The 14,579-nt window shown below is 37.6% G+C and overlaps 1 protein-coding gene across 4 annotated transcripts in view; it reads right to left on the bottom strand.

Annotated features, from left to right (window-relative positions):
- The window catches only part of DPYD (dihydropyrimidine dehydrogenase), a 793,145-nt gene that overhangs the window by 42,836 nt on the left and 735,730 nt on the right, over window positions 1-14,579 (bottom strand). The window lies entirely within an intron of this gene.

The raw sequence follows: 14,579 nt of genomic DNA, 5'->3' as shown, positions 1-14,579 counted from the left end.
GGAGGGGCAGAGGAAGAGGGAGAGAATCTTAAGCAGACTCCACTTAGGGTTATTATTGCCCACGCGTGGAGCCGAACATGGGGCTCGATCTCATGACTCTGTGATCATGACCTGAGCCAAAAATCAAGAGTTAGATGCTTAACTGGCTTAGCTATCCAGGCGCCCCACGCTTGAGGCTTAAATATTTTCTGAATATAGTTCTAAAAGTAAGGTACATTCACTTAAACTAATAGAGGAGACACAGTTCAGCATTATCTAATGATTTTTAAATCAGTGACTTCGGTTGTACATATGTTAGTGTATGGAGAAGAGAAGCAAAGTGCTTTTGAAAGTCTGGATAATCTTCCGTCTGAATGATTCAATTAATTAAACCAATGTTTACTGAGCACCAAAAAATGTTTTTTTTTAGGCATTGATCTCTCCAGCTGACTCAATATTCAGTGAGGAGACCCAAATTTAGTGCATCTTGGATACCTTCTAAAGGGTGGCTGTGGTGTGTCTTACTGAGACACCATTTTAGGAGGCCTAGATATAGATTGCCCACGTGAAATGCAAGAAATGGGTAGCTTTTCTCACAGAATCCATTTCTGTACACAATCTCTTTCCTGTAATGGTTTGTAGTACAGATGAATTACTGATTTTGGTTAGTGTCTTCTAATACCCAGCAGATACTCGAACAAGAAACTCAAGTCCCCCTAGGATAAAAAGCATAATGACAGGTTGAATGTGCTAACACTACAGATTCCCCAAATAAAACCTTTATTGATTGAATGCCTTATCATCATCAAGAGTCACTCATTTATTTGATGCTTTCAAGTACTATATATATGAATGTATGGATGAACAAAGCCTTTTTTCCTGAACAATCTTCACTAAAAGATTACTTCAGAATCATAGGTGAAAGCTTTATTATTGCTGTATAATTGTAGAGGACGCCTAGAGGAAGCTAGGTCAAGCACTGTTATCATCTTTCTCTTATACTGATTCAACCTACTGCATACTGGGCTTTATCCACATCCTACCAAGTTAATAAAGAGAAGATCAGAAGACAAACTTAATCCATAATATGAATCTACTGCGTGGAGCTTTTAGTTTCACTATACTATCAAGAATTTAATTTTCAATATTATTTGGTCTACAATTCTGCACCTTTATTCATAAGTGGAAAATGGTCTATATTTTTTTACTGCAGTATTTAGTCTGGGTTTTGGTAGTAACGGTGATCAAGGTTCATAAATTTATTAGGCAGTTTTCTATATTTTTTTAAAAGCTGGAATTATTTAAATAACATAGAAACTCTGATAAAACTATCAGCTATTCAGCTGCAAAACTACTTGGTCCTGATATGTTTTGAATGGTAAATTTAAATATTCGCTTTCCAATTCTATGGATGATTATTAGTTATATAGTTTCTTTTAAAAAAGAAATTCATTAGAGAGAGAGAGAGAGCACACACACATGCGTGTGCATGTGAGGGGCAGGAGCAGTGGAGAGGGAGAATCAGGCTCCCGGCTGAGCAGAGAGGCCCATGTGGGGCTCAATCCCAGGATCCTGACATCATGACTTGAGCCAAAGGCAGGAGCTTAACAAACTGAGCCAGCCAGTTGGCTTAGCTGGTTATGTATTTTCAAAATTTTGGTAGTTTATATTTGATAAGAAATTACTTCTTCTCTCTGGATTTTCCTGCCAAAGAGTTATATATAACATTTTGTTCTTTAATTCTCTTCTGGATCTGAGGTACAGTTCTGTTTTCATTCTTCTACCAAATATATTCTTTCTTCTCCTTTTTTGGAGCTCTAATGATAACTTCATCTATTCATTGGTCTTTTCTTTTCAAATGTCACTTTTAGTTTTATTCTTCCTTTTTAATTTTCTTTTTGGTTCTTCCTAAAAAGACCTTGCTGACACCCAGGAAAAGGAGATGTTCCTGGTAGACCTTCTGCATCTCGTCCCAGTTCAGGCTGACCTTCCCTTTTCTGGGCATCTTTATAATCTTTAAGTTCTATTATGAAAACACCTCCTTTCTTTTCCCTTCTTCCCCCCCCCCCCTCCTAAACTTCTGCCCAGATGCTTTTTCTATTTCTTTTCACCAGTTTTTTTTCAAGTCAGAAATTCGGGCTTCCCAGCAGGTAGACCACTTAAATATTTCTATTTTGGTAGAAACTACCAAAATTTCTACACTTTCTACTTTCATGTGTAAAAAGCAGCCGGTGATTATGCAATAGATTCCATACTTCTTGGCTTCTGTAAAGGGGCAGAGATGGGGAGGACATCAAAAATTAGGTCTGGTAGTAATGAACTACATTATTAAAATTCTCTGCTTGAGTAATGGGAAATAGCTATGTTCATTGAAAAGAGTACAGAGAGAAAGAGAGAAAGAGAGAGAAAGAAAGAAAAGAGAGAAAAAAGAAGAGAGTACCAAGTCAGGAGATTAAGGTTCTAGGTCTTTGTTTACATTTTTTTTTTCTGCCAGATTCAGAAATTAGGTCTTTTCCGATGGATCTTTCACCAAATTTTCCTCTTACTATTTACTCAAAAGGCTAGAGAAATACATAGAGCCAAAATGAAAAAAAAAAATCTAATTTTTAGTTTCATAGTCACTTGAATTTGTCTCAAAACTTTTGAGAAGCTCATTTGTTTGCTTTTAATGATTTACGTTTCAGTGCTTTAGACCAGGTCACTTAAAGATTGAAATTTAGTGAGAAACTGACTGGGCTAACTCCAAAATGAAAAGAAGGTTCTAAATGTAGGTGCATGGCCCTGGAATCCCGGATCCCAGGATGAACACCACATCTGCACGTTGACCAGAGGAAGGAGCGCAGCTCCCATACAACGCATCTCGGAATGTGAGACAAACGCTATGGTCACGTAGAACATTTTTAATGGGAGGATGAGGAATATAATACTATTTAGTGACGGAGGCAAAAAAGCCCTCACTGTGTTTCACAGGCTTTGGAGGCAACAGGCCCCTGCCTTCAGATACTGGCAATTCTGAACAGAGGCCTGCAGTATGAAGCACACTGGGGGCATTACTTTCTGTGATTTCTGGTGACATGACAGAGGCCAGGCAGGACGGATTTTGAAAAGCAAGCCCTATCCTGTGCCTTCCAGAACTCTGGCTCACGAACACGGGGAAGTGAATTCTATGCCACTGACAACACATCTCGGCCCTTCGGCGTGTCCCCAGAAGTCAGGTAAGAGTTCTGTGTAACACCTCAGTGCTCGGACACCATTCAAGGCAATGACACGGATTTCCACCATCTGACAGGAAGATGATACCAAAGACCCCAGAGAGGTGTTGAGGGAGAGCTCAAACGCTATTGTGTGTGTGTGGGGGGCAGGTGAGCAGTTAGGATCGCGTGTCACGGGCTGACAGGAGAGGGAGTGTCAGGCTGCCCTGTGAGTGAAGCGTTGAACATGGGCCCTATCATAGAAAATATGCTTTTTGTTCAAACTCTCAATATCTAGAGGGAGGGGCAACCTTTCTGGCATGAATGCTCTACTGCTGTGAGGACGCAGTAAAAGGTCGTCTCTGGGTTTGTTTAAAAAGGTCAGCCCAGGAACTACTGACCTCCAGGACTCCATCCTGACAGTTGCAGGCCTCTCTCAGAATCACTCCTGTCACTTCCAGCCTCCTGCGCTTTTCTGAAAACAAAACCCTCTACCACCTGCCGTCCATCAGTGAGCAACATGCGCTCTCTTCAGCTGATATTTCAATTTATTTGTGGTTAGATGTGCAATAATCCTCTGACTGAAGCCGAGGGAACAGTTTAAAGATTTAAAACAAAACAAAGCCAGTGCTTCAAACATCTCTTCATGCAAAGCTTACCAGACACAAAAATGTGGCTAATTCTCATCCACACAAAGGCAAAACTAAGACACGCAGATGGTCAGTGCCTGCCCTCTGCAGAGGGAGAAGCAGGGTTGGCTCCAAGTAACAAATAATTATCCAGGTCCTTTGTAAATCAAGTTGTACCACTTCTCCTGTGAGCATCCACAAAGGCGGCTGCATATATTTGCTATTAGCTTCTTCTTTGTCTGGGGATTTTGTTAATGCCCTTTCTGCATATAAGTTTGTGTCGCCTTGTTCTCACATTTGACACCAACTGAAATAGCCTTGCAGAACCTTTGTTTCTATTTTCTTCGAAATGTGTATTCCTCAATGAGGTTTCATCTTAATCTCTTCTTTTCAAAAGGATATGAATTGAACATGCAGAGAATCAGCCTAACAGGACCGATTATCAATTTCCATTTCCTTTCAGTGCCTTTGCCACCCGTGGGCCTCCTAGACAGCTTTCCTTGGAGACAAAGGGTGTCTGAAATGGACAACTTTATTTTATACAGTGGTCTATCTTACTGGACGACAGAGACTCATCGCCCATAATAAATCCTTCCTCTGACCCTTTTATATAATGCACAGCTGAGCTAAAAAGGAAATCAATGTTGCAATTTTAATTTAGCACTTTCATTCTGTTAATTTATCTAAAAAATCCTATGCCATGACTTTCCCTTGTCAAAACAGCCAATTCCTGTCAATGTGAAAATGTGAAAATGCTTTGAGTTTCTTCCCCCACCCCTCCTTTTTTTTAATAGTGTGGCTATAAAAACCACGGGTCACATACTCAGCCCTCCGTGTTTTTCTTGTGAGTGCAAAGCTCCTTTTGAAATCAATGTGAACACAGCAAGTTGGAGAAATGTGTAGTGTCTCTAGGGAGAAAGAAATCTGGGCCTACATTGTTAACTCTGCTAAAGATGCTTGTGAAACACTACAAAAATGGGATGCCAAGTGTCTGCTGTGTGTACTTGGTGGTGAAACCTGGTCATTTTAGTAAACTGGGGCTATATAATCATGCTTAATCCCTGCGGAGAGTTCTAAGTAATGAACATTGCTGTGTTTTTTGTCGGTGCGCCAAAAAAATGATTCTTTGGTTTCACTCTTTTCTCTCTGTATTTCAGACCTTGAGAATACCCTGCAGACAGAGCCTTACACTGCTTTGGGCACTATGCTTTCAGAGGAGACGCACGCCAGATCAATACCATGCGGCAAACAGTGCCATGGTAGGAAGGGTGCGGGAGGTCTCACTAGGGAGGTGGAACCTGCTGCCTTTTCAGTAGGAATCTCATGTCAAAGGAATTATTTCCTAAAGTCTTCATTCAAATATCACCTTTCCTAACCATCCTATTTAAATTGGAATTTTTTTTCCTGCCTCCTGCCGCTTTCCAGCCATAGCTGTGCTCCTTCTGTGCCTTTCTTTTTTCCTGCTTAGCACTTCTGATTTCCACCTTTATAATGTATTTATTTTGTTTATTGGCTATCTCCGTCCCAAGTAAAATGTAAATGACAATTTGTTCACCAAATCATCCTCGTGGCACAGTGCTTGACACATGGTAGATGCTCAATAAATACGTTTCCCTAAGAAATGTTATCAGGCCACTGCTGCCAAGTTGTCCCTTATGTGTGGAAATGGCAGCATTGTACCTTGACTGCCACCCCAGAACCGAGGCCTCATAGAGGGGTTCTGATCAGAGAGGCTGATCTACACAATGACTGTGTTTGGGAAGAAAACCACCCATCACTCAAAGGGGCGCCTGCGCAGCTCAGTTGCGTAATTTGTCGGACTCTTGATTTTGGCTCAGGTCATGATCTCGGGGTCCTGGGATGGGGCCCCTGCTGGGTTCTGTGCTCAGCATGGAGTTTGCTTGTTCCTCTCCCTCTGCTCCTTCTCCTTCCTCTCTCTCTCTAAAATAAGTAAAATCTTAAAAAGAAAAAAATGAAAAAGAAAAGAAAACGATATTGCTCTGAGAACCTTAGGACCTCGGCAAGAATTGAGTTTGGTATAAGAGAGAAAGCCCTGTGCTCGCTTCGGCAGAATATATACTAAGAGAGGAAGCCCATCTCCAAACCCAGGACAAGAAATTAGCTGAAGTGCGGGCTTATAAATCGTCAGAGCTGGGGACTTGTGTGTTGCAGAGATAAACCTAACTGGTTTGAGTTTGACACAAGGCTTCAGCTATTGGTGCAGATACTTTAAGTAATTGAGTGAGGGGCAGTATGGCATGGGTACCAAGCCAGGCATTGCAGGGAAGACAGCATCCTGGCCCATGTCTACAGGTAGATTATGATCTGGGGAGGTAGTTTATATGTTTCAAGTCCAGTGCAGGACACGGCATATACTATCTTGAATCTTGAAAGACAATGCTTTCAGCAGCAGAGATGAGATAAATGGCGTTAAAAGCACTGGGAATGGTGTCAAGAGAAGCAGAATGCATTTGAGAAATAGCAATTAGCCTCATGTAGTCCACTTACCTTACAGACATGCTTACTAGAAGGAAAGCTAAAAAGTGACATAATTCTAAAATCAGGAGGTGGCTAACTATACTGGAGATTCGGTTTTACAGGTTGTATTATTTGTTTGGGGAAACATATATTAATTTAAGGAGAGGACAGAGTCCTTCATTAATCTATGCTTTAGGAAATATGTTTTATTTTATTTTGTTTCTGTGGGAGTAATATGGGCGATGGTAAATATAATTAGTCAAGTAAATAAATGTAAAAACTGGACTATGAACCTTAAGAAGTATAGAATTCAAACAACTTCTAATTGTTAATAAAGATGAATATTCCAGAATAGAGTCAAAGATCTCCTGGACAGAAACTTTGCAACTTTGCTCATCAATCTTTCTAGTGTTTTGACTGTTTAAGAAATTCTTCCTTTTCTCCAAACTAAACTTTTTAACCTTCATTAGACTCCATTTTATTTGATATTATCCTCTGTGTGCACAGAGAATTACCATATGGCATTACCAAAAGTCAGCCTGAAGAGAGTAAGCAAGTAAATTTTGTTGAAATACTGTTCTTTAGAAACCCCATTGCTTTAATCTTTCCTCATTTCACTCATTTAATCTTTTAGTTTTAAAAAAGTAGATCTTAACTATCTTTACATTTCTTTCTGAAAACTGACAATACAAACTACTTTGATCTAAGAAGAATATGACTATTGTAGAGACTAGTGGATGACCATTTTGTGACTCTTTTATGCCACTGAGTGACTTTTTAGTCCTCAAGTGAACTGCTCTGATTAGCCAAATTAAATATAAGGTTGCTTATTCCCTCAGATACTTTTTTCTATACTTGGGTCTAGTCAAACCATCATCTATTATCTCGAAAGTCAAGATTTACCATCATATGGCTAGGGAAGAGTGAAACATGGTCCTGACACATTTATTTAAGTTTTGAATTTATTTAAGTTTTAAAGGTAAAACTTCAGTTTTCAGTTGATGAACTGGAGACTAAAAATTTTAATGCTAACAACAACACTAGGTCCTCACCCAAATTCTGAAAATTGGGTATTTTTCTATATTAGAAACCTATGCTTTACATGCCACTCAGTACTAAGATATTCACACAAAGAGTTTACTATGCTTCCTGTAGTTAAAATTTATTTTTCTAATAAATTCTGCTTCTAATATTGAGGCTGGGGTTTGACCAGTTCATTGAGAGTTGGTCCTTTATTATCCTCTAAAATTGGTACTATCCAATGAGTTTAAGAAAACTAGTAAAAATTCAATTGAATAGGGCTTGAAATATAGTACCTTCAATAGCCCTGAGGACTCTCTTATTTTCTAAATCTGATAAGCAAAGTAAATATATGAAGAAAAATACATATACTCCTTGACATCACATTTATATACTAGCTTATTTATGAAATTTTTTTTATTGGTCCTTTGAATGTAAGAGAATCAACAATCTAGATGCTTTAAAAATGGATGAGAGCATTTATTGACCAAGAAAACATACATGAATGCATACCAATATTTACTTTTGTGTTTTTATTTCTTCATTCATCTTTCCCTAATTTTTATATTTTCTATCTAATCTTTAAGAGATTTTTTTTTGAAAGCTTCATTACAATATTCTAAGTGTCCCCTTTCCTCTTTAGGCTCTGCTATGTGACTGGGTTGTCAGGATGGTGCAGGCTCTGAGCCCTGCAGCATAGAGAAGTGGCCTAGGTGATTCAGGTCAATGTGCAGTAACAGATATGGGTCCCTGCCAAATTTGGTCAGCCATTGTGACACCCCATCACCACATTTTAAATCATGATGGAGTTTCTTGAATTTCAATTTTGCTTGGATTTTGTTTCATTAAACTATTTTGGAAGAAGTATTTTGTACTCTTGATTTCTGTGTAAAAGTCACTGATCAATCGGTGGATTTATGGTTTGGAATGACACAATGCCTGATGTGTAGGAAACAGAGGAAACTTTCATAATGAACTTCTTCTTAATCACTTTGCCAAAGCAAATGGCTCCTCCACCCTGCTCCAAATAGCAGAGATTTCTCGAATTTTAATGTATCATTAGTTTGACCAGCTTTTAGTCCCTAATAAAATAATTCTAACCTTTAGGTTATTTATTTCTCTTAATACTCTGTTATGAGAAAAGGCAAATAGTCATGTTAACTGGGTCACAATGCTTTTAGTAACTTTTCAGAATAATTTTTAAAACACAGAGAGGCACATTTTCCCAAGGGACAGTGCAGGGAAACCAAAGAACTAGGTTTATTCCAAGCACAGATTCAATAGTCGGTGTCCATTTAAGATTTTGTGTTTTGCATTTTATATTATTTCCTTCAATATGCTTTAGTGTCAACCAAGGCTGAAAAAATATAGCCTTCATGGTCCATTTGGAGTTTATCTCTTCTATTTGGACAGACACTAGGGATAAAATATTTGGTTTCAACGGCTATCAGTTCACAGAAAAAAGTTAGATGCTACTAAAATTTGCCTGCATCTTTTGAACACTCTGGGTGATCCACCCCCACTCTCCTCCTGCTTCAAATATTTGTGCATCCACACAGAGAATTGTTTATCTGATCATCTCTTAGTGATTTGTGGGGTGGCCCTTGCCTTGTGAATTTAGGAAAGCCACTTACTCCTTTTATCTGCTGAATGTGGGGATCATACATGTTCTCTAAAAACCTGTGGGGCCTCACATAGGACGTTGGAGAGTACTTAACTTTTTCTACAGTGTGCGAAAGAGAAAATCTAGCTTCACCTGAATAACATTTGGAGGAAAAGATTTAGTAATGTAAAACCACAACTTGTATAATTTTGTTTTAACTTTAATTTTGGAATCTTTAAAAGGGATTCTTTTATAATAAACTAACTAGTGAGAAAGAAACAAACCAAAACACTTTTTTTTTTTTTTTTTTTGGTTTGCTTTCCTGTGTAGGGTGAATGGAAACTGACCATATATGACTATGTTTCCTATTCTGTGTGGATGAATTTCCTTTTCAAAAGACTATCTTGGTTACACGACAAAATTTTGTTTTAACAAACCAAAAATGTATTGCATCTTAGATATTTGGATTCTCTCTAATAACTCAGACAAAACATCTCACCTACTATAGTAAATTAAGCAGATTTCAATAAAACCTTAGACCACCCACACAGGTGTGAAAGAAAAATCCTAATTAAGAACTGTCTAGTAGACAGAATTGTTAGAACTATTGTAAATATTTGCATAGGCTTGGGGTTTAAGTGACTTAATTTACTAATAAACAGGCCAGAATAAACTATGATAAGCAATAACTTATTTTTTATATAAATAGGTACCTTTAGGATGCTTGGAAATAGTTAATTGTGTTTAGTAAATAAATAATTTAGATCACTCCTTTTTTGGGGACTGATAACGGCTTATCAGTCCTTTTGAGGACATAATAACTCTATGTTATCTCTGCTCTTATCTGACTTATCACAGATTCTCAATATCCAGGATAAAAATGAGTGAAACTCACTGTACATACGAGACTCCAGAATTGCTCTTTTGGCCCTCATCTCAGTTCTTTTTTAATCCCCTAGAAATAGTACCTTTGAATTTTTTCAAATTCTATGTTTTCTTTGGGACTTTTCTGCCTTGCTCTGCCTGGACATTCATTCATTCATTTGGCAAATATTTCTGAGTTTTGTTTACGTACAAGGCACTCTGCAAGGTTGTGGAAAGAACTCCTAGAGACAAAATACCTGAGTGTTGCCGTTGAGGGGTTTACAGTCTAACAGAAAAGGAAAAAACAGGCTTAAAGAATACTTATCATCAAAATAGAAAATGATGTCATGGAAGGGAAATAATATATCCGGCTGGAGAGCCAAGACAGGTCTTCTTAAATAAGAACAAGGCTTTAAGGCATGTACAGAGTCTGGACAGCATGGCATAAAGAGAAAAGACATTGTAAGCCACAAGAAAACGTGTAAAAAGAAGAAAGGAAAGAGAGAACATAGAACTCACAGACAGAAGCTTGACTGGAGTTCCGGGTGTGTGATGAAGATGAATTGTAGTAATGTTGATGGTATACTGAAAAGGAGCCTGGGTCTCAGCAGTGGAGACCCTTGAAAGCTAGGCTACAGAGTTAGATTTTTGGTAGACAAAGGGTTCTATTGATGCTTATGAGCAATGTTGTAAATCTCTCAGTGCTTGGCTGAGTCTTGCTTTATCTTCTTACACAATATTTCTTCATATAACTTTTTTTTTTTTTACAAAGCTAAAGAAATACCTCTCATCCCATCCTAGTTTTCTTTTTTAAAAAATTACTTTATGACATTCTAAATGATTCTTCTAAAAAGCTAAACTTGAAGGCTGCTAGAAAGGTCATTGTCAAACCATTTTCCCCATCCTCATTAAGCTTTATTACTCACATCAGGTTCAAAATCCCAATAATTAGCCTCTACTGTACTTTCCTACTGGCATTCTTCCAATTTCAATTTACCTGCTACACATTTATCTAGTCTTTTTGAGACGCTTGACCTCAAATTTTCCATTTTTGGAGTCATTTCCTTATCTTGTGTGTCTCTGTGTTCTTTTTTGAAACACCAACTCAACCAAGTTCCCTTAGACATTCTTTTTCTTGGATTGTGGAAAAAGTGTATCAAACAGAAGCCACCCCCCACATGCTGTTATACCTCCAATACTAAACCTTGTATATATTGCTGATCTTGCATGAACCAAGCACACAGTACTATGTACTTAGTGATGCTTAATGAATAAAGGAATGAATAAATAAATGAAGGTTGGTACATATTGGAATACATGTTCCTCAGTAGTAAAAATTATCTTTTATATTTACATCCTTAGCCACTCTCACTGGCACAGACACTCAATAAATGCTAATCAAATGAATGTAATTAGTCCCTTCAGAAAAAGGGATGCCTTAGAAAAATCCCAAGGAAGTGCCAAAAAAATTGTTTTTCACCTCAAAAAAAACAGAGAGCCTCCTATATGCTATTTGAGATAAGAAACATACTCTTTAGCTCTCATGGCCTATAAGCTTCTGATAAAGTATAGCCACTGTTGATATCTTTTTTAAAGCCCAACTCAAAGGCTTCGTATCTTTGAACCAAACAAGAGTTCTGGGTTTTATGACTTGCACAAACAAACAGAAGCTGAATGTGCTTAGAGTTATCCGTGCCTAATATTTTAATTCCATTGTTCAATAATTCCCATTCCTTTGCATTAGTTTTGCTTTATTATACTCTTATAATACTCTCAAATATATCTATAAAACTTTACAACCCTTTTCCAATGGCATATGGTGTGTGTTCTGAAGAGAAACATGTTTATGAGCTGAAAGATGGGAAGAAAATGTAAAGTGCTCTTACGGGACCTGGGGAGGGATTGCTGTCTGCCTGTGTGTCAGGAACAATGCAGTATATCAGGCTCTCGCAACCTGCATCAGAGCCCTTATGCTTCAGTAATAGATACAAGTCTGGGAATGTACTATGCCAACTTTGATGCCTTCGGATGTTTTTTTTTTTCCCCTGCTGAATATTAAAGTCAATAGTTCCTAAAACAACATTAATTCTGTATGCTGTAGAGTAATATCTGTTAGAGAAGAGAGAATTTAGAGTGTGGAGAGAGGTGTGACACCAAATACAACTGTATCGTCCTCTCCCATCGGAGCCCACCAGACTTTGCCCAGGCCAGAGTTACCAACAGTGCTCCATGGAGAACTTGTCCTTCCATAAGCATTCTTGAAAGTCTACAGATCCCAGGTCCACAAGATCCTACTGTCTTCTTAAAATGCTTCAGTCATTGAGCTCTAGATTCAGATTTTTAGCCACTTATGATATATACCCCTTGTGTTCCTTGTCACAATCATGGACCTATTCACAAAGACTTAGACTGGAAACCTAATCCTTTCTCTTTCTGCTCCCTAGTTGGTTATTAAGTGCAGGCATTTCTCCTCTCTGTTCTCTCTCACCCACACCTACACTTCCTCCTCATTGCTCTTTCCTAGCTTCAGCCTTGACCTAATCTCACATGGTCTATTTCAATAATTTCTTAATTAGTCTCTTCTGATGGTAGTCTTTCTCACTCAAATTACCTTCCAACATGCCACCCACAAGATCACGATGCCTTTTAAAAAGCCTTAAATAGCACATTAAATAAACAACCCCTTTCTGTCCTGTCTACTGTCCCAGTTGTTTGCTTATAATTCACATCCTTTCACCATCTCAATCTAGTTTACCTTTGCAGCCTTGTCTCCCTCTGCACTGCTCCACACACCCTTTGTGTCAGCTGCATTGGATGAACTTACAGAATTCTGCTCTGATATTACTGTGACTGCATCTCCATTGTGGCATTTTTATTCCACTTTTTATTATAGTTTGCAATTTTAGTTTCTTTAGCACCCAGTGACTGTAAGTTGCATCTTTAAGTCTTCTTCAGCATTTCCATTACTCGTTTGACAGTGTGTTTTAAGTGGACCCAGAATTATCTTTGCACAGAATGTTGGCTCGACTCATGAGCATTCTTCTGGTTAATATTTTCACATTTCTAAATGTGTGGCCTTTCCTATAGATATTCTACTAAAAGGAAACATAAAAAGGCATGGATATGTCTTAGTCAGCAACATAAGGAAACTTCACTGGATGTCAGACAGAGTATCTCATGCTATCTGCCGCTCAGTAATGATCAAACATGGGTCTGAAAATAAAATATTTAAGAATGGTCTGAAGACTTCATTTTTCTGAATTTTCTAAATTTTATTTATAGGTGCTCTAAATTTAAGCTTTAGAGATCTATATCTACCTAATTGGATGGCCATTTGTAAAATTCTTGTCACTGTCAACAATGAAGTATAAAGTGCTGTGCTGTGAAACCTACTACCTTTGTATCAGAGATGTGGTTCTAGAAATTATCTTCTTAGTAAGTATATATGAGACATTTCTTGAGGGATTCTTACCAGAAAAAGATGTGCTTCTCTTCCATTGGTTTGTACTTGTAGGTCCTGTGAACTGCACATATGACTGCTTTTTGTATTAGCTGTTGGGCAGCTCAGTCTTATTTTCAACCTTCTTATATTACAGTATATAAAGCCACTGATATACTTGGCAACTAACTCCATTCCATCTCTATTTTATTCTTCTCACTTTAATATCTATCCTCTGATTTCTTTTCCTATCTATCTATCTATCTATCTATCTAGGAAGTTACTACATTTTTATTGAAAACTGTTTAAGTTTTAAACATGAATATGGTTTGGGTATAAATATACTAGCAATTTCTATTTCATATAAAGTATATCAAATACTGTTTTATACATAGAAAGTACTCAAGGTCTCCTGAATAAATCCAAAGACTTTCAAAGTACTGAAAAGTCCTAGAGAAAAAAAAGCTACAGGTCAGATATAATCAGTCACTTGAAAGAACCCACATAGCATTTGGTCAAAGTTGAACACAATAATACGATATTCATCATTATTGGCTCTCACTGATTCTTAGTAACTTATACTTCATAACCTCAAGTATAAAAGACTGAGACAACAGTTTTCCCTACTATAATTCTCATATGGAGGATCTGAAAGAGAATGGTACTTTTTATGCATGTAATATAATAATAATAATAATAATATAATAATAATAATATAATAATATCCAAGCACCATTTTATAAACTAACTCTGTTAGACAGTAGTCACAAAAAATAACATCAATATCTCTCTTAGCTCCACCTGAGAAAGGTTAGTGTTATGGGATGTGCACAAGAAGAAGGGCAAGGAGCATAGATTGCTGGTCCCTGCTAATATGTCAGAGCAAGAGAAGTGAAATACACTGAGAAGGTCAAGTGCAGTGGAAGCTGAAGAGACAACTATTTGTGTGTGTGTGAATGTTCATAGGATCTGAAGAAACCTGAGTATAAATGTCAGTCTTCATGACCTGATCACAGATGACTCAATACAGAGGTGAAATCAAGATGCCCCTACTGAGAAGGTCAAAGTACACACTCCTTAAGAATGAGACTGCAATAAGCCAAAAGACCCAGGCCTAAAAGGAAGGAAATCCATGAACATACTTTTCATATTATGCTCAGATAGACCAGCAATGAGGAAAGATCATTTAAGACTGAATGATTTTAGTTTCTAGGGTTATCTTATTGTATACTTTTACATAAGAAATTTTTTTGTCATTTATTTTCCTTTGCTTAAATGTCTATTAAATGAAGATACATGGTTGCTAAGGTGCCTACAATATAAAATATGCTTGAAAGTATTTCCATGGCCTTCATGACTACTGTGCTATTAAAAGT

The sequence above is a fragment of the Vulpes vulpes genome, chromosome 3 (assembly GCF_048418805.1).
Source record: "Vulpes vulpes isolate BD-2025 chromosome 3, VulVul3, whole genome shotgun sequence".
Taxonomy (NCBI): domain Eukaryota; kingdom Metazoa; phylum Chordata; class Mammalia; order Carnivora; family Canidae; genus Vulpes; species Vulpes vulpes.
This window is presented reverse-complemented; position numbering and strand designations above follow the sequence as displayed.